At 38.8% G+C, this 21092-nt stretch overlaps 1 protein-coding gene across 1 annotated transcript in view; it reads right to left on the bottom strand.

Annotated features, from left to right (window-relative positions):
- The window catches only part of FAM13A (family with sequence similarity 13 member A), a 115405-nt gene that overhangs the window by 75122 nt on the left and 19191 nt on the right, over positions 1–21092 (bottom strand). The window lies entirely within an intron of this gene.

Raw genomic sequence — 21092 nt, 5'->3', positions numbered from 1 at the left:
TGAAAAAGCTGTCTACATAGCTACAGTGATGATGGAGCTTCATCGTCACTGTGTGTGCCATGAAGATGAAGACTTGTTCATTGTCAAAGACTTCTGTAATCTGAGTTCCTAACAAAACAGATTAAAGAACTACACACAGAAGTAACCTAAACTGGCTTTCTGGATGCCAGAGCTCTCGAGAAAATATTTTGTTAGATTTGTGTGCACGCACGCTGTGGCATAAGCAGATGCTTCATGCACTGAAGTTTCAGAAGATAATACCTTACAAACTGAGAACAGTATCATGCAGAACAACACTCTAAACTATTAATGATAAAAATAATACTGGATTGTAGTTGTAATATCGGTTGTTAGACACCAGAAAAAAAGATCAGTACTGCATAAAGGATCTCGTACTTTTCTGCAACACACTCTTTTCATGATCAGCCTGAGGTGCAACATCACGGGCTGAGTGATGCTGAAGATAACCAAGGAAAACCTCCTCTCAACAACTACTACAAAACACTTATAAGTATGTAACAAGTTCAAGAATTAGTTTTCTTTTTCCTGTTTGTTTGTTCTAAATACTATGTAAATATTTGAAATACTATGTAAAAACCTGTTAGATTTTGAAACAGAATATTACAAAATGTACAAGCCTCTGTAGGAGATTCATAATCACCTGTGCCCATTCAGTGATCAAGAAAATTCAAAAGAGATAAAGGTTGTGTGTGGAAGGACCCCACTGCTGCCCAGGTAAGGGCTATCCTTAACTACAAGGCAGTTGTTTTCATGTTTTCAGCTTCTGTTCTTAAAATATAAACAAAACAAAACCAAACAAAACAAAAAAAAAGAGCCACTGCTTATTCTTTCAGATATCAGCTTCTGCAGCAGTTGTTTTGCCTCCCTCAGGATGACTTCTGGAAAATGTCATGCTTCTACTTATAGCTCACAGCCCTTCACTTTCGATTTATGATGCTTTTAGTTGTTCGGATTTTTTTTCCTTCTTCAGATTTAATACCATATAATCAAACAAATATTAATCTGACTGCATTGTTTATCTGCCTGATCATGAGTATGAAATCTCATCAGCCTTAATGAACTGGCCAGTGGGGCAGAGTGCACCCTCAGCAAGCTTGCAGGTGACACAAATCTGGAAGGAGCGGGTGGTAAGCCAAGGGGTGATGCTACCACCCAGAGGGACCTGACAAGCTGGAGAGGTGCGTTGACAGGAGTCCAATGGAGTTCAACACAGAAAAGTACCAAGCCCTACTCTGGGTGCCTCTGCTTCAGCAGGGATTGGACAAGATGAACCCCCAGGGTCCCTTCCTACCTCAGTCTGTAATTTTGTAACCTCACCTATGACATTTGCATCTATCCAGCAAATCAACAGATCATATGAATTACTGCATAACGTGCTGAGGCATGCTTCAAAGGAGCATTCTGTTCCAGACAAAATATAACTGGGCTAGTTTGTGAAGGAGAAACCAGTAAATCTTTGAAAATACATAACAAGCTTCACCTCCCAATTCATAGTCTTAGACTTGGGAGCAAAAAGCAAATCATCTGATACTTGTCTCCCGAAATCTTTTAAACTGGGGAAGTTCAGCCTCAAACTCAATATGGCAGAGATGAGATTCAGCCTGAGCCTCAACCAAGTTGGTTGAGTCAACAGCCCTGGACATATGCTGAAGTCTGCTACTTTGTCATTTAAAATATGCCTTCGTTCTCAGCTATATGTAAGTAAACATGAGGTGCTATTCGTGATCAAAGGGATCATCTAAATAAAGGGCAATCAAAATACCAGAGAGCAGATAACTACATGGAGCTGTGTTACACCACACACCCCGCAGTGGCTTTTAACATTTGCTGTCTCAGACAGTTCAGATGCAATGAGCTGCACTTGTAGTTCTAATGGAGACCAATCAGTTTCATGACCAGTACAAACATTCGTCACAGTGGATATTAAAGAAAAGGCAATAAAATCTCTCCCCTACAAGCTTAAACTGACCAGTCCAGGTGGCATCATCTCACATACACCACTAAGTTTTTTCTTGACTTATGGATGCATCATCAAGCTTTGAGGTGTCAGAAATTACTGGGTTCAAAGATAAGTGTACCACATATTCTAGAGCTCCGATGTGGCACGATGACTCTATTATTCGCCAGTTCCTGAAGGACAGGGATTGCTCCACAATCTCCACACTGGAGAGTTCTAAGTACTTGCACCAAAGATGGAGTGAAGATACACCTCCTTAGCACAGGTGGTCCTGCTCTGAGTACTTCACTCACCTTCTCAAGGAGGAAAAAGAAAAGCTTCAACTCTTCCAATTCATACCTACTTAGATAAATACTTAGGAAGTGTATACATAGACCCTTTGGAAGAAGCTAGTTGTGAGTTTGTATTTAAAATTCAGAATTTAAAGGATGATGAAGATACTCCCATAAAGTTATCATAAAAACAGCCACCACCAAAATGAAAAACCAGGAGGTATTTAAAATATATACACCACATTCCTTTATTAACTCTGCAGGTTTTTTTCTTTTTTTTTGTTTTTCTGGTCAAAAGAAAAAATATCAGTCAAAAAGCTCACTTAACGAACAACTGGCACTCTTAAAATCAGAGAGTTTTCCACCAAAGCATGCGAGTCCCTTTCATCCTATGAAGGGCCCTATCAGTCTAGAGCCCTTTGAGCTCACACAATGTGTTTATCAATCAACACAACTGTTCTGCTGAATAGAAAAAGGCACATTACTTTGCAAAAAGCCAGGCATGGCTAAGTGATACAGAGACATTTAGAGTGCTGTTTTCTTTTTCACTCTAGTGTAAACCTGGTTGCTTTTCCACAGCTAGCTATCAGCACATCCCTTACATTTTTATCTTTTGTCACTAACTGCTTCGTGAGCAAATGAGAAAGGGAGACCGTTATCCAGATCTAAGTCTCGTTTGACAACTAACTCCTACGGAACCTGATTTAGCCAATTCTGTCAAGTCAAATAATCAGGGAATGAGTCACCCGCTGAAGTTACCCAGGCATCATATTTGGCCACTGATAGCTCTTGAAACAAATTTATCCTATTTAAAACATCAACCATTTCAATGGGACTTCTCATCACGCACGCACAGCTGTAAGCTCTCTGCCAGGGTTACATAACTGTATCTACAGAGACAATGAATTATATCAGGCCTTGCCCGGAGATAAACAATATTGCTGAAGGCTTTTGTCAGCCTAAATTGTCCCAAACAACAAGGTGCTGTCTCTTCTGAGACAGCAAAGCTCTTCAAGTCATTAAGCAAATATTCAAGTAATCTGCCCTTTTGTGGTTCTCCAAAGCTTCACAGCCTATGAGCTCTGGCATGACAGCTTCATTAAACACTATTTCTGGAGATAAGCAAAACCCACCTAGACACTTTCCTGTGTAACCTACTCTAGGGAAATTGCTTTAGAAGAGGTGTGGAACTGGATGATCTCCAGAGGTCCCCTTCAATGCATATGATTTCATAATCGTGTGTGTGATTGTAAAAAGAGACAGCTGAGATGAATTTGCACGAATGAACCTCTTGCAGCTCAGAGGACCGTACATCTACCAGGTGCACAGGGCTTCCAGAGGCAGGGATAATTCTGCAGTGACATTTTCCAGTTACATTCCCCTTACGCTTTCTATAATATACTCTCGCTTTCTATTCCTATCCACTAAATGAGGGCCTGATTCATCATGCCACTGATGATGGCACAGAATTTCTGTGTATGAGTGCCCCTTGCTGTCTGACTAATGTGTGCTACACTAGCAGGGACTAAGATGTCAGAGAGGCTGCAAAACATCATAATCTAAACATACCTGAACCACAGTGACATTCTTTTCCGTAATGGTCGAACTCAAGTCCTTAAGCCTGGAAGGAACTTAAAGCAAGCAAACTGTCATCTTTAGTAAGACTGCTGTATATGTTAAAAATTGGCTTGCGCTCAAACACTTGCTGAACCATGAATTCAATTCAGAATGCAATAACTTGTTAAAAAGTAATAAAAACTGTTGATTGGTCACTTCACCTGACATCTATGATATTGAATTTAAAACTATGTATTCATAATACAGTTGACGAGTTCCTCTGAAAGATAACATGCTTTATCATCCTGAATTACTGACTTTGGGAGACAAAGACAATAGCTCTGTAGTTCTTGCCAGCTTTAGCACAGATAGCAGAAGCAGAAACACATACATGCAAAATCTAGTCACCAATTCTCTGCCATACCCAGATTCAAGTCTTGAATTCTTGACTAACTGCCACACTGAAATCATAAAGTCACAATCAATGCAGTCATCCTTACAATCTGTGCAGCTGCCACTGCCAAATTTGGATTTCTCTTAATCTACTTGTATTTTTAGGTATTAGATCACTAAAACACCTCCTCTGTACTCCGCCCCACTCGGATAACAAAGTTTTAAATTTGACGTGATGTGTGAAGCTTTAAAGTTCAACCAAATTTTGATGATTTATTTGAATTTCTCCATCTTACTCTTAATAACGATAAGACCTTTTGTAATCCAAGAGCTAAGCATAATTTTCCTTTACACCATAATGCCACAGCTTCCATATCTGACAAGAGCTTCTGCACACAGTAGAACTGCTTAAATACTTAAAAGCCAACACACATAAATTGCACAATTCTCAGAAAGCCTATGAAATTCAGGCACAATTATGTTGATTTCTGGCTCCAGAATTAATGAACACGTGAATCCCCAAAATTTTGTCTCAGTAAACTTTCTCAAAGTTTAAGTCTTGTCTCTTTTATAGACCCATTAAAGCAAGGGAAAATCAGATTGAATGTGAATAACTTCTGTCAAAACAATTTTATTATTTGTAACTGCCGTACAGAATTTTGTCTGTCTTCAATTAAGTATTAAATTATAGCAGCAAATTAATTACCAACAGTATTGCAAATAAGCAATTCATAATAAATTTACTATCTCTAACTGAACCTGATCCATAGAGCAGCAGGTACTTCCTTTATTTAATAGGTTAGATTCTGGGGAGATTTTTCATAGAGACGGTAGTGGTTTTCCTCAATTACTTCTCTACCAAAACAATTTCTTCAAAGCCTAAGAAACTTTATCAGTATAAAAGTCTGAAGAAAAAGCAATCTGCACAATATGGTTGATTCTGGTCAAAAGCCACATGAAAGCACTTCAAAAGATTGGTCCTGTGGTTTAACAGACCTGTTTAAACCATGACATCTCAGTGAATGTACTTGAGCTTGCTACTCACTTTGTAACAGTAGGTGAGAATGGATCCACATAATGGAATCAGTTGCAGCTTTGCTCATCTCCACACTTGTCTGGGGGTAATGAGGCATCCCAGATTCAGCAAATTTTGGATACATTACTGAAATTCCTGTATTAAATTTAAGGCAACACCAAGCAAGACTGCTGCAGTGCCTGTCCCATGGTCTGCATACTGTTACCCTGGCCTCCTGCTGTGTTCACTGGAAAAATCTTTCATCAAATTTATCTTCTCAGACTCACTTCTCAAACAGAATCAAACTATCCTACTTAATGAATCCCCTAAAATCGTAAAGCAAAGTAAGGGAGAACTCCTATCCATATGTTCACTATATCTTAATTTCCCAAGATTTATTCTGGTTACCTGTGTTTCCATACTTACTTATTTAGGCAGTTACCATCCTAGTTTGAACAGCATATGACTAACAAGACCAGATCATTGACAAGTGTACACTCTCCATCAGAGTTCAGTACCAAGCCTATTTTTTTTTCCCTCTTTAGCTCTACTCTGTAAATGATATCACCAAATTTACCAAATCATTTCACTATCAGTGAAATAGGCCTTTTATTCTAACTACAGTGCTGTATGATTTGGAGAAAAAAAAAAATCCTACAGAAAATGCTTTGATAGCAAATTGACCACTGATTACAAACTGGGACAACACCCACAACACTGATATTTTAGTCTGCACAGCTAACAGTTCCAAATACCAGTCCTCTCGAGTAAGTGCTCTGTGAAAAATAACTGACGCTGGTGCTCAAGTCTAGATGAACAGTAGAAACATATAATGTATAATGCTAACAAATGTATAAGTCTGGCTTTACATACTCTTGAAAGGCATTGACAAACTCATTTTTTAATTCCAGGAATGTCAGATTCCCTTATCCCAACTGCTGTATCTACACGTTCGGGCAATGCATCAAGATGGTTATGCTTCTATGCTTGGGACCCCATATGTGCACACATGAACAACATCCAGTACAAAGCAGAGACAAATCAGCATCATGAGTATAAACAGTGAATGGACTATAAGCACTATTTACCTTTTTTTCCTTTGCATTTCTGTTTCATATACTGAGACTGAAAAGGTAGATTTACCATTGCTCGGCCACAGAAGTAAATGAACATTTCTTGGAGTCTTTGCTCCACACTGGTGGTTACTCTTCAACCTCAGTATTTTTAAGCAGCATCAAGCACAATAGAGACTGCGGCTGATGAAAGACCACACACTCTGTCACTGCAAATTACCAAGTGAAGCTTTACTGATGAGTCCCCGTGTTGCCTTCATACAGCAGACATCTCATACCGACAACAAATTCTGTCACAGGCTTGGTCAAATTCAACTGGACTCTATGAGAGCCAAGAATTGGCTTAATTCTCTTCTAGGTGTGCTTACATGGGGACAACAGGACAGGCTAGCCATTTCCACTGAAGTGTTAGTCTGCATCATTTCTACCTACCCATACCTCTTAGCCATAGTCAAGCGTATCTCTACAGCAGCACTGAGTACGACCACCTGAGAAACTAAGCCTCAGTTGCTACACTGAATGTAGAATCAAGGCCTCCCAACAGAGAGCAAGCATTCTCTAAGAATTCATTACCAAATCAGGTATTCTCACCTGACCACAGAGACAATGGTTCCTCTGGTGGGTAACTTCTACCTTCCATTCATTTGGTTTCTGTGGAGTGTATTTGCATGAATAGAAACAGACTAAGAAGCATAAATATGGCCAGGTGATGACAGCCAGAGGAGAGATGCAGGAACGAACTTAAAAGGCTATGGATAATGATTTCTGTTTTCAGCTTCTCACGGAGCAGACTATCTGCTGATGTCTGTATCCAGTTGTCCATTCAGAACAATAGTGATAGCAACAAAAATTATGGTAAATTATTGTAGTTTCAGAAGACATAATTTGATATTTCAATATACTCTGCCTCCAGTAAAGAATTTTTTTTAAAGAAATCTGCAAATATCAGCTGTGATGTTAAAAAGTAAATGTTAATACGATCATCAAAAGCCAGGGAACTGAGGTAAGTCAGCACAGAGGCCATCACATTCCTCCATCCTTCCTAACTGTTTAAGATGTAAACACATATGTGTTTGCCAAAGGATTTCTACATTAGAAAAGTGTGAAGCTGTGCCAAAATTCAAAGCTGTTCTATTGAAGTCCATGTAAGTAGGTTGGAAAGACTCAAACAGTCGAGAAACCTGTCTTTCTCCATGTATGGTACTCCTCCTGTTCACAGTTTGACAACGAATTACACAGTAGTGAAAGAATTTCCTGCCTAAAAGACAGTGTTGGCACCATCCTGGACTGCACTATATCCCCTGGAGTGCAGATAGATCCTTCAAGGAAATCAAGTTGGTTTTATACCCGTATTTCTCCTGGCTCACAATATCATATGGCCAACTCTTCAGCAAAAGAACCTGAAGAAATTAAAAGAAAAAAAAAAAAACAAAACCAAGAAAACAACCTTCAAAGGTTTAAGTCAGCTACTCAGCCTTCAGGCACTTCTGCTTCCCAGTAACAAAGAACATTGTTTACAAACTCTGGATAAAAAAAGCAGGTTCAGGCCTTAGGGATTTTGAATAGCGGGAGAGTAGCACTTCCAAGCACATCTACCACTACAGGTGCCTGAGGTCAGCTAGCGCATTTTTTATGTCCTACTGTACCAACACTGGAAAATACAGTTAAGCTGAGACTCTACTAGAAATTCCACTAGAACACGTAACAATCCACACGAAAAGGGATACCCAACTTTCTGTTCTTGGAGCATTCACCTCTAAACTAAAAAAAATAATTGGAAAACACATTCTATACTTTAACAAGACCTTCGAGATGATCTCATAGGCCTTTGCCATCGCCCATTTTCACTGCATTCTATCTTTATTATAAGCATATATTAATTTTAAGTACCAGTCATTGCAGACAAATGACTCAAATAAGTGAGTCATGCAGGTGTGTTAGATCAGATTTTGCTGCCACTGTTGTTAGTAAGAGTTAGAAATCAACATTCCAGCAGACACTGTAGGATCAGGCTTGCCACCAATTGAATTCTGTTCAGATGAGCATGCAGTACTCACTGATTGCCGGAATCGGGCAATACAATAATTGCCTCCATTACGTTGAATGGAGATGAAAAATGATAACAAGCACGTGTGAGGTAGAAGCAGAAAATCTTTTGAAAGCCCACTATTAATTGATTCATCATGGAACAGCACATGTAGAGAGATGCACTTCAGTATAAAAATGTGTTTTGTTTACACAAAATAATGCTTCCAAGGGAACAAGAGAGTTATGTGCTAAAAACACAACATGCAGCACTAGCCAGGAACCTGTTAAATATTAACCTCTGCAAGTCTGCTTGCTATTGGCAAGAGATCACAGTTTTACTGTGGAGGGTGCACACAAGTATAGTTTTGAAATTCTCCAGAAAAGACAGTAGCTACAATTTGCTCAAGTACTTGCAATCTCCTCATCCCCTCCCCGCCGTCCTCCAATCCATGCTAGCTTTCACAAGGCAGTAATTTGCACAGGATTATACAGTGATTCCTATGAACTGGTTACTTCCTCTGGTTTTGATTTTGCAGCATATATATATATATAATATATATATATATATAACATATATATAATATATATATATATATTATATTATATAATGTAAATATATATTTACATTATATATTTATATTAAATATATTTTTATATATATTTACATTAAATAAGGAAAATATATATTTATATATATTATAAATATATAAAAATATTTACATATTATATAAATATATATATATATATATTTACATTAAATAAGAAAAAAAACACCAGAAGGCAGCATGTCTAACTCCTGTTCTCAAGCTGCTTAGATTCTTAGGCTAGTTCAAAAACTCAAAACAACCAAAGCAAAACCAGAGCCTCAAACATGAGCCAAGATGAGAATCTACTGTTTTCAATACTGGCAGTCTGTTTGATGTTACCCTTCAAAATCCAGAAAGCAGAAAGAACATGAGTCCGTTTCTAGTATTATGACACACTCCAGAAACTAAATCTATTTCAGAATATATTTCACTTTTTAAGCATCTTGTGAACTTACAGATCAAAAAACATTAAATAATTTCAGATATCTTTGAATGTAGTTACACTGACTCCTAACCCTAGTAGCAGAGATCAAATAGTTGTACATCTTCAGAAATCTGACCCTGGCTCTCCAAGAACTCTCTCTGGTATTGGGATTCAAATAATAAACGTAAGGCATAATTTTCAAATGTGAATGTTTAGTAAGACAGCTGCATTCCATCCACATGAAGAACTACAAGTATCAAATTTTAGTCTAAGTCACATTTCCGAAACTTAAACAGCAGATGCCTGTCTGTTTTCTGATGAAAAAAAAAATTATGCAATTACACCAACTTCTGTACTTGCATGGAAAACCACTTGTCTTATGTATATATACACATTTCTGTGTAACTGAATTTCTGAAGCTTTAGAATTCTCTGAGATTTCTATTCATTCAATTTTGGTGTCGCTTGAGAAATTTTGGGAAACTATGGAATGAAATCTGTTGTGCTTTAAAGCCTGATTTCATTTAAAGGCAGTGATACACCTACTATCCAGCTGAGATAAATCAACAGGGAGCAATAAAACAACTAGTGAGCATCCCACATATAAGAACCACTTGAGCAACACTCTTGTGAACCATTACAGACCTCCACAGAATGCCAAAAGGAGTAATGATTGTTGGTAACTGCATCCTTTCCATTCCTGTAAGACAAGGGGGAACGGTTTTAAACTGAGACAGGGTAGGTTTAGGTTAGATATTAGAAGGAAGTTTTTCCATTCAGAGAGTGGTGATGCACTGGAACAGGTTGCCCAAAGAGGTTGTGGATGCCCCATCCCCAGAGGCTTTCAGGGACAGGCAGAACGTGGCTCTGGGCAGCCTGGTCTGGTAGTTGGTGACTCTGCACATAGCAGGGGGGTTGAATCTTTTCAACCCAGGCCATTCTAGGGTTCTATGATTACAAATGATTCTATATTAAAAAATAATAATAATAATTTCTGCTACAGCATGCTGGATATAAAACAAGTCAAAGTCTCTGTTGTTTTGCTCAACTGTGTGTGCTCAACAATTAGCGTAACCCAACTGTTCACATCTGAAAAATAACCCAAGTCCTACTCACTGCCAATAGCTGTCAGTAACCATCTCTCCATCCACTGTAGTGTAAAAGACAATAATACCAAAGGAAATGAAGTAACAGAGTCTCTCCAAAATTCATTCAAACTACAGCAGCTGCTCATCACGGCATCAAGTCCCACCAGTACTACCGAGGGAAAACTTCTACAATCAAGAATACTTGTGTCAAATGAAATAGTCAACATCTGTACAGGACAGATGTTTTGAGCTAAACTCTTCTGATGATTTCTCAGTAAGAACAAAGAAAGTCATGGAGAAAGCTAGAAATTATTCACTTACCTTCCTAATTTTGAAATGCACTATTTACCAGCAAATGGTTCTGTTGTCAACACAAAGCAAAGATTCTAGCCAGCTTCTTCAACTGCTAGCAAATTTAGAGACTTTCAGATGTCCCCAAACTTAGACTGCAATAATAGATTCCACTGGTCCATTCTAGACCATCAGCTGTTATTTCCCAAGAGACGTGTTACTGTCACACCAAGACTCCTAAATACTTCATATTGCTCATACAGCTCAACAAACCTATGAACTCTCTTGGGCGTGTCTGAGATTGTCTTTCAGCTCTGGGTTAATGCAACAGTGGATCCTGAGCCACAAATATGATTCTTAGGTAATATTGCTACAAATGCTAATAATTGTCACAAAACACTGTAGAACACAGCTGGCTTGTACATTCCCAAAACCCGAAAAAAACTTTCTTTGTTCAAATCCTAGTCCAGCATTTTATACCTAGAGCACTCGCCCAAGGAACACACCCTCTTCTTTAGTAATTCTAACTTGCTAGTGAAGAAATTTTTCTTCCTTGGGCATATTCTTAGCAAGTCATACGAACTGTAGGTTTCAGAACGAGAGAGTCCACCTCAATAAAAGCTTTAAGCCAATTAACTACAGAGACCTCAATGATTAGAAAGGATTAGAAGATCCCCAGAATAATCCTTTAATGTCAAGAAGCGCTGACACTAATAAAGACAGGTGGTTAAATACTCCAGCTCCTAGCTTCCTCCCACATGGATGACAAAACACAATAGGTCAAGGGTATTCGTAAAGGAGAGACTGAATCATGGACAGGGCATCAGATACTTGACAATGTCTCTTACTCAGCCACTGCTGCTGCACTTACTGCTCTTTATGTTTATTTCTTGGACAGGTAGACAGTTGGAATCAAGTATCAGTTAGATATTTATTTTCAATTTCAGAGTTAAATTAATTCTAGGTAGACTACTAACATCAGTAGAAAGGACTGAAAGATCCAGGCACAAAAAACTTCAATATCTGCATAATGAGTAGACTGATCTAGTAAAAACCTTTGACAAAATGATGCCACTTAAATGAAACAAACAAAAAAATACTTGCAACAATAGTTCAGCTTTGTTTATACATTATAACTTTTCTTAAGCAGACTAAGCTTTCATCCACATCTTCATTCCTTTCATCCACTTCTGTTAGTAAGTTTTCAGCCTCAGTCAAGCGCAGTCTCAAGGAAATCAAACTGTTCAGTGAAGGGTATTCACAATCAGTTGTAAACTACACTGTACAACAAGAGCATAAATGCTTCTCATTACAACTAGCTCAGGAAAACAAAAAGAGTAAGAACAACGATCATACAGTGTGCTCTGTTTTAATGATATAGATGAATTGATGGAATCTCTTGTACATTATAGAATCACTTATTGATCACCTGATATTTCAAGATATTTTTGTCACACTATCATCATTACTGCTGTTTTTTCACCCTTTCCCCCCTCTTCTTTTTTGGCCTCGTAAACCACATATTCAGAAAGGGCTGTTGGACTTACAGTTCAAGCTTCAAAGGCTGCTAGAAAGTATTTGTTAAAACTAGCTGTTAAAACCTAAGAGAAGACCTTAAAACAAACTCCATACTTCATTAATGTATAGCATTTTGTTAAGCAAGGTATAAACTACTAGGTTTGTTTGTTTTTTGTTGTTGTTGTTTTTCATTTTTAACAGAAACAAGGAGTCAGGTTCTTTTCTGGTATTAAGAATACATGCAGCTTCCTGAGCTTTGCTAAAATGTTATCCAATTTACTGCATAAGAGTATTTGGCCCTGTGCCCCAAAATAGAAAAGCTATTACATGATTGTTTGCTGACTGACTCTATGCAGGGGTTTTGACAGAAAAAAAACATTGCAGTGATTAAGGCTGCGAATGTCAGTACTAATGCTCCATTAAAAAAAGAAAACAGGTCACGGTAGCTTGTAGAGTTTCTGATGCAGTTTTACAAAATTACAGGCAACTGAGAGTAGACAGACTGCTCCTTCAAACAAACAAACCCACCAAGAGGCGGCCTTCAAATGACACTAGTAAAAAATATGTTTACAGCAAACAAAAGAAGTCAGTTCTTCACATGACAGGGAACAATTTATGGAACTCTTTGCCAGATGACTGTGGAACAGAAGTGTTTGCATATGCATAGAGAGCTACAGGACAACCACTTTGGACATTTCTAAATACACAAATCATGTCAAGACCAGGAAAGCCCCTGAAAATACTAAGGAATTGGTTGGGTAACTGAAGGACACACTAGCTATGCCTTACCTGTTCTTCCTCCTGTCTGAACATCTGCTTATGGCTGCAGTGGGCGGCAGGAAACTAGGCTAGACAGACCCCATGTCTGTGCCAGTGCAGCCATCCTTACCTAGGATGAGCAACCATTAAGAGGATTACAGAGTGAATTCAATGCTGCAAATGATTGCAGAAATTATGCATTAACTGATTGCACTGGGATAGCCGGCAGCAGCTGATTCTTGGCTGGGTCAGCAGCTAGGCACCACACAAAACAGCAGGAGGGAACATTCAGTTACCCTCAGCAGCGCCCCACAAAACAATGTTACGTGGCTTTTGCTTCAGTAGGTGCTACCAAGGTCTCACCTGTGACTTTTTCCTAGGCTACAACAAAAGTGTGCAACAGTGACAACAAGTAGTTCTGAAAGAATGAATTTCAAAGTTCCCGGTCCTCCTTTCATCTGGCATTGGTGCAAGGAATGTTAGCCAAACCAATACACAAAGCTATTCTGGGGTGTGGCAGCTCGGATGCGACAAGCAGCAGTGCTGCCAGGGGTGTCAACACAAAGGTAAAAGAAATACAGCAACCGTAGAGCTGCTCTTTCTCCTAGTCACAAATCAAGAGTACATGGAATCTCTTTCAACCAAAACAGCTCCTGATTGGTTAAGACTCCATACATATCAGAAAGTACCAAATAATGTGTATTTTCAAAACTAAAATTGTGGTGCCAATGGCATGAGGATCTTCAAAGGAAATCTTCTAATTTCTGTGACCAAAGATAGTTTAATGAATGCTAACTGGACGGAATGACTAATTTTTGTTCAACTATCAGTACACAGAGTCATCGTTGAGTAGCACAGATATCTTCAGGAAAAATACAGACAAGAACATAACATGAAAATTATTTAATAATGTATCCTTCTGCTATGCTTTAAGTATCCATTCTACTCTGTAAGCAGAACGTAATGAAAACACCCTTGCTAGAAGGAGAAACGATGTTATCAATGTTGTTAAACGTTCTTATATCTAAGGATAAAATCGCAGAATCACCAAGGTTGGAAAAGACCTAAAAGATCATCCAGTCCAAAAAAAGATGAACATAACAACAGATGATATATCTAGTACTATATGCCCAACTTGGTTGCTAATGACATTTAGGAAGAAGAGTACAGCTGATTCATATCTGCTGTTCTACTGTGCTGCCTTTTACACTATACTTTAATAACCACACTTCAGCAGAGCTGTTTCAGACAGAAGTAATAAAAAGCAAAATCTCACTCTTTGCAAAAAATGCATCACTGCTTCTCAACAGGAAACTAATACCCCATTCAGTTCCCTTTCATTTCCTTTTGTTCTCCCAAGATTATATACATGACCTATTACCTGAGACCATCTCTCTTAATAAACTGCTAAAGGTTACTCTGATGTGCTTCAGTACAACCTTAACCTACTACGATTATTGCCATAAAACATGTACAAAGGTCTTGGTATGAAAGCAGCAGACACAAAGAGATCCATTATTTCTAGAGCAGACTGCAGTATGAAAAAGGAAATGACAAACATAGCAATAACCCTATGATGTACCTCAATATTGGCAACTGCATCTGCGGAATATCATGCTATTTCCTAGAAGAAAAAGAAAAATGTGTCTCCTGCAGTCCAGGAGGACTGTTTACTAAAGGCTGCGAATAGTTACACTGATAATGGTGAGATCAAATATAATCCCAGAATCTGTAAAAAGGCTACAAAGACTTGAGAGAGCAAAAACATTTATCTTTCACGCCAATCTTCACAATTTGGAAGTGCTTGTCATACACTAGCTGCCAGAGTTAAGGGGCCGTGTAACAGGTTACTGCCCACAGCTCAGCTCTTTGTGGCTGAAGTATCCATAAGGAACATGCAGAAGAATTTAAGGTTAAAAAGAAAGAAACAAACCAAATATTTACAAAGTGACAGAGCAACACTGCTCTCTGGCTGAATGCACCCAGTGCATGTTCAGAAACAACAGAGCAAAGATCACTTCCTGGGGAACATTCTGTTCTTCCAAGCAATTTTGAAAGCTGGAGCCCGATTTACCTATTTTGCTATAGTATTATTCATAAACAGAAAGAAGCGTGACCTAAAAGAAAAACATGACGTAGCTAAGGGAGAAAACCAGGCTTTCCAGGTTTGCAACTCGTGTTATACTTCCTTTAACTCACTGTTAGGAAAGCTAAGTTTCAGACCTAAAAATCATAAAGAAAAAAAGCTTTTTCACACACAGAATTCTGTAATGTTATTTTTAAAATGAATATCTGATGTTGCAGTAAATTACAGTGTCCAGTGTGTCACTATATCACTCTACCACTGCAAGATTTCCAATAGTGCAGAAGATAGGCCACTTAATACTTAAATAGCGATATTTATTGTTGGCAATCTGCAACACTGCAATCTGCTGGATGGATCAAATTGTCAAGAGCTTATCTATTCAGACACTTAAAGAGCATCTGTTCCCTTATATCCCTTGCACCACAGTCTCCTGTTGCTTTCACACTGCCCTGAGCCCAACTTATAAAACAAAGTTTTGAGGCTCCAAAAACCCTGCAAAGCAATGGACGCTACAGTTGCACCTGGTGTACCAACAAGATTCTCCTGGACAAACTGCATTCTTCCTATGATTCAAAGGAGGACTTGTAAAGAATGCACAAGACTTGCAATGAAGTCAGTGAGCGTTCTGCCACTCTGTTATAACGGGAAAAATAACTAATTCAGTGCTGAGTCCTCAAATTCCCACCTTGACAGTACTGCAGATTAAAATACTAGCAGATACCAGTATGAATTAAATCCTCATAGGCTGGAAATATGCTCCATCATTTGGGAACAATTCTGATTGCCTACAATATGTCATCATTACAAAGGCAGCACTGGCACTGCTGATTTTTACAGTGGTGATAACGCTCATTATTTTCTGTAAACTTTTTAACTGAAAAGTTAATTAACGAGAAGCCAAATATTGGGGAATTGGAATGGGAGGAACTGAGAAACTTTTTCTTAGTAGGAAAATACTCATCCTTCCAGCAAACAACTTTTATTTCCTCTTTGGGCACAGCAAGGATGCACAGAAACAGCCAGCTAGAATAGTGGCTTACATGCTTATTTTTACTGTACCACGTTTCTTGGTACTTACTTCGATGCTTCCCCTTCCCCAGACCTGGGGCCCCCAGCACAAGAAGGTCATGGAGATCATGGAATGGGTCCACTAAGAGGGCCACTAAGATGATCAGAGGGCTGGAACACCTCTTCTATGAAGAAAGGTTGAGAGAACTGGGCTTGTTTAGCTTGGAGAAGAGAAGGCTCTGGGGAGACCTCATTGTGGCCTTCCAGCACTCGAAGGGAGCACATAAACAGGAGGGGGAAAGCCTGTTTACGAGGGTGGATAGTGATAGGACAAGGAGGAACGGTTTTAAACTGAGACAGGGGAGGTTTAGGTTAAATATTAGGAGGTATTTTTTCCACACAGAAGGTGGTGACCCACCAGAACAGGTTGCCCAGTGAAGTTGTGGATGCCCCATCCCTGGAGGCATTCAAAGCCAGGCTGGATGTGGCTCCAGGCTGGTGGTTGGCAACCTTCATAGCATGGGGGTGAAACTAGATGATCATTGCGGTCCTTTTCAACCCAGGCCATTCTATGATTCTATGACGTGGTACTGACTGAGAGGGACTGTTCTCAAATGCTAAACTGTGATGTCATTCCCTGCCTACCCCTAAATAAACACACAATGAATGAAAAACATTTCAAGTAAAATAGAGATGTGAACACACATAAGGATTTCATTTTTTCTACAGTTTGGTTACTTGGCATTGTCAAGGTGCAATGTTATCAGTGCTGAGCATATGTTCAAACAAAAAGTTATCAGAGAGTAAAAGCAAAGTTCCTAAGCACCTTTACTTCAAAGTTCACCATCTGTGTTTGAAGAAGTTCTAGTATACAAGAAATAAGGGCAGCAGGGTAGAAAGAGAAATACATTGTATGCATCTGTTCCTTTTAAATATGCAAGAGCTTAGCAACTACATTAAAAATTAAGCAAGGAATTGTTTGATAGTCATCTGATTTTTTCACTTGCTTTCCTGAGCTACAGCCTAAAAATAACAGTTCACTTCTCTTGAGATTCCACAATCTGCTACGGGTGAAAGGTTTACAGGCTTATAAACTTTCCCCTACAAATCTCACATAACTCATTTCCTGTCAACTCACATGTTAAAAAGTCATTCAGGCTGAACCACTATATAGCCTTACTATAGGCATGCCCATCTGCTCGCTGGTGGACAACTGTGAAGCAAATAGTAGCTGAAGAAATACTACACAGTAAAGCAATGATGGATTTCCACTGGTGATCTTTATCCCCATATACTTTCCACCCATCTTTCTCCTGCGTGAACCCACACTGCCACTTGGATGAACTCTGGCCCACGCAAGAGAGAACTGGCACGACTCGCCCTAAAAAGGGAAATACTGAATGAAACACTGATGTGTGCTGAGACCTTCAGGAATGATTTCAAAGGATATCAGTGTCTTCTGAATGGAAGGAACTAATCCAGTATTGAAAGCAAGCCATTAATGTGAGGCTAAAATGGTCCCAGGCATGAAAGCAGCATAAAGGAAACTATCTAGACCCTGCAGGCTCAGCCAGGGCAGTGTAACACTGATTAGAAACAGGTGCCTTTTTTCATGACATAAACAAGAGATCACTCAGTCTGCTGCGTGTATAACCATAGCAGCAGAACACTGAGGTGGCAGAAAAGGGAGTCTGCTGTGAGTAGAAGGCAGCCCTGGATTTATATGGAATTATAAATTTAATTTCATAAATGGACTTATTTGCATTCCTTTCCCAAATAGGTAATCAAGCCGGGAGCAGCATTACATTCTCATCACATTGGTTTTTGTTTCCCACTGCAAACAATTATGTGCTGTCAGCTGACTGCTTCTTAAAATTACAAGGTATTCTATCAAGAAGGCATTAGAGGGAAAGGTTAAAAAGAAAAAAAAAAAAGAAGAAGAATGCAACCCCATAACACCGAATGACAATATAAGAGGTTGTGTGTTTTATTCTAAGGCAATTCTGACCCAAACGGTACTACATCGTACTTGGGACCAGTCAAAGTCATAATTCCAGAAATCTCTCAAGAGTTTTTTAATACTCAGCCTGTCCAGAATCCCCTGGACACTTAATTAAAAATAATCCTTCTCACCACTTATCTTTGATCATTAACAAGTGAAAGTAACAGTGCTACTCTTAAGCCTCATTCCATTGCAGCAGTAAGAGTCCAACACTGTCTAGGTACACAATACAGGACTATATTGGTTGCAGTTTGAACAGAACTTAAAATTATTTGGAAATTCAAGGTCATAGTGCAAAATTATTATTTGTATTGTTGCTGCAGGCAGATCAATCAATTTAAGCAATTTTTTTCAAGCAGATGACAAAGTCAGTCATACTGCAACTCAGAACTAATTTTTCATTATTTAAGTTACTGCTCAGCTCAGTGCCACAAAAACCAATCAGGACCGTAACTGATCACAGTAGGAATTCTGCTTTGAAGCAAATCATAAATGTTTTATCATGATACACTAAAACTTACAACGTGATAAGTCCACAGCAGTCCAGATATATTAACAAAATAAATAGATCACACCTGGCTCTGCCCAATAAAAAAATATTTATGATCCTTCAAAGTCAGAAAAAACACAACAGTGAGCAGATAAGTAATCAGAACATTCAACCCACTTCTCCACCTGTTTCTAATTAGTAGATCCTGTCAATCAACAGCCTAAGAATCTTCCAGACCTTCACTGGGTCTCGAAATTAAACTGAAGCTTAGAAGGTACTCTTTAAAGATAGATAGCTACAAATGAAACCTGCTACGTTAAATATATACACACATACACACACACCAGGAACCTCATAGTTCAATTTCCCAGGGAAACAGGATCTGTTCCACAATGCATGTCATTTTGTGAAAGTGGTACTCGTTTTGTTTTTAAACACAGGTTTCCAAAGAAAAGCTGCCCAGCATTTCTGACTATAATATTACCATATGCCTGAACAACAAGTGAGAGGAGGTTTTACAGTCCTGAGAACAAAGCAGGGGCTGGAAGGCAACTTGCAGAAATTTCTTGCTCCCTTACGTTTTGAACTATCCAGTGAGAAAGCAAGCAAAGAAATCTCTTTAACTGGCACCATTTGTCTTTCCCAGTGACTGAGCAATCTTTGAAACTGGTGCGATTGTAGCACACTGTGGATTTCCCCTACTGTGCTGCCATGACCAGCACAGTAAACAAGAGGTAATGCTCCACTTAAGTGCTGCTTTTCCTTCCCAAGACACTCCTCAAAGTATGAGGTTTTTGTGACTTTATCTGCATGATGCACAGGTTCTTGGTTACATTTTAGAAGAGATGTACTTCATTGAAAACTCCACTGACTTCATTGCAAAGTGTGGGAAAATCTTACGATACGTAGATCATGAGGTGTCAAGGGACATGCCAGTTCAGGAAGGTGGTAAACACCACTGGGTAAGAGTGGAAATACATACCCACCCTGGGATGGGATGCAATGAGTTTAGGTATTTGTACCATTGTGATTTAGGGCTGATGATAGCTTTAAAAAAATACATGGTAATAAGGGGATGATATGATGACAACAGAGAATTCAAGGAGAAATAACAATCTCACACTGCTTTTAGACACTAACTGAAAGTAAGTTCCCAGTTTGCAGCACCATAGAGTCTGCAGCCATAAAAAAAAAAAAAGAGGTTAGCAAAAGCAGGGCTACTACTGTAATTCAATACACTGGAAAGGCATACCAGAGAGTTCAGAAAAGTGGATTTTGTGAAGTTTATAATCTCTCCTTTTTTTTTTTTTTTTTTTTTTTTTTCCTTTTTTTTAAAGCCACTGTTATTGGGTTTGAAGATTAAAAGCAGCATTCCAGAGAACAGGAGGCAGCAATGTTTGCCAATGAAAAGTCTCATTAAACTCTAGCCCCCTATTACATATGAAGGTCACCATACCACAAGCACCATACTAACCTAAGCAAATAGCTATCTTCACATTTAAGAAAATAAAGAATATGATCACAAATAAATACGGACTGTGGATAAACACCAGTATGCATGTGCAGGGACTGGAGATGTGCTTCTGATTGCCAGCCTTTCCCCTGGAGTGGGAAAAAAAAATGGGTCAACGGGATTTGAGTACAGGAAGAAGAATGGGAAAGGTCTGTGAAAATTAAGGACAAAAATGTAAGTGTGAGAAAGAGAGAAAGGAGAGAGAGTACAGGCACAGTCATGGGAAAAGTAGCAGTGCAGCGACTCAAGATGAAACACTGGCAATACAGCAAGTGATCTAGGGGTGGGAGGGTGACAAATATCCTTACTGGACCAGAAGGGAGGAAACAAGTTCCCCACTCTCCTGCAGCTCACAATATTAAAGCTGAAAAAGACACTTAAGTAAATGCAGCTGAGCTTGGTAATGAGTCCTCATTTTCTTCCCTCTCCTTGCTGTCTGCCCCTCTATTCCATCGTAGCTCATGCTTCAGTGTGAAACCCACAAAAATCAATAAGGCCTCAGTTTATGGAAGTGTTTTCCTGAGCAGCCTACGTTTTTCATTCCTTCCAACAGGAACAGCTTTAACTACTTGAAGATATGAATTCATCAATGGCTTCTTAAGAGCAGTAACTTTCCTTATAAATTACCTGCTGTTTTTAGACAGTGACCCAAGTCACATCAATAACTTTGTGAAGTATTTGTTCTTTTATGACATGGATCAGCTGGCTCCTACTACACAGAACAGATCGTGCATTACCAAGCTGGCAATCACTTTTCTCTACTGAATCTCATTTATTGCCACTTGGTTTTCTCCTTCAGTCCACTATTTCTAATTCATTATACAAATTGGCAAGGCTGAGGGATATCTGCTAGGATACAAGAAAAGAAACATTTAGGAACGGTATAAAACATTCTTTCAAGGAGCCATCTGACACATCTCAACAAGCACTTTGCTATGTAAAATTAGACGTTTGTATTTCTTGTGTTTGAGTATTTGTCTTGGTTAAGCTAGAAAACTCATCCAAATTACA

The sequence above is a fragment of the Centrocercus urophasianus genome, unplaced genomic scaffold (genome assembly GCF_019232065.1).
Source record: "Centrocercus urophasianus isolate 14NV4802_14NV808 unplaced genomic scaffold, USGS_Curo_1.0 seq_13, whole genome shotgun sequence".
NCBI lineage: Eukaryota > Metazoa > Chordata > Aves > Galliformes > Phasianidae > Centrocercus > Centrocercus urophasianus.
The sequence above is the reverse complement of the archived record's forward strand: the minus strand, read 5'-3'. Positions and strand labels throughout refer to the sequence as shown.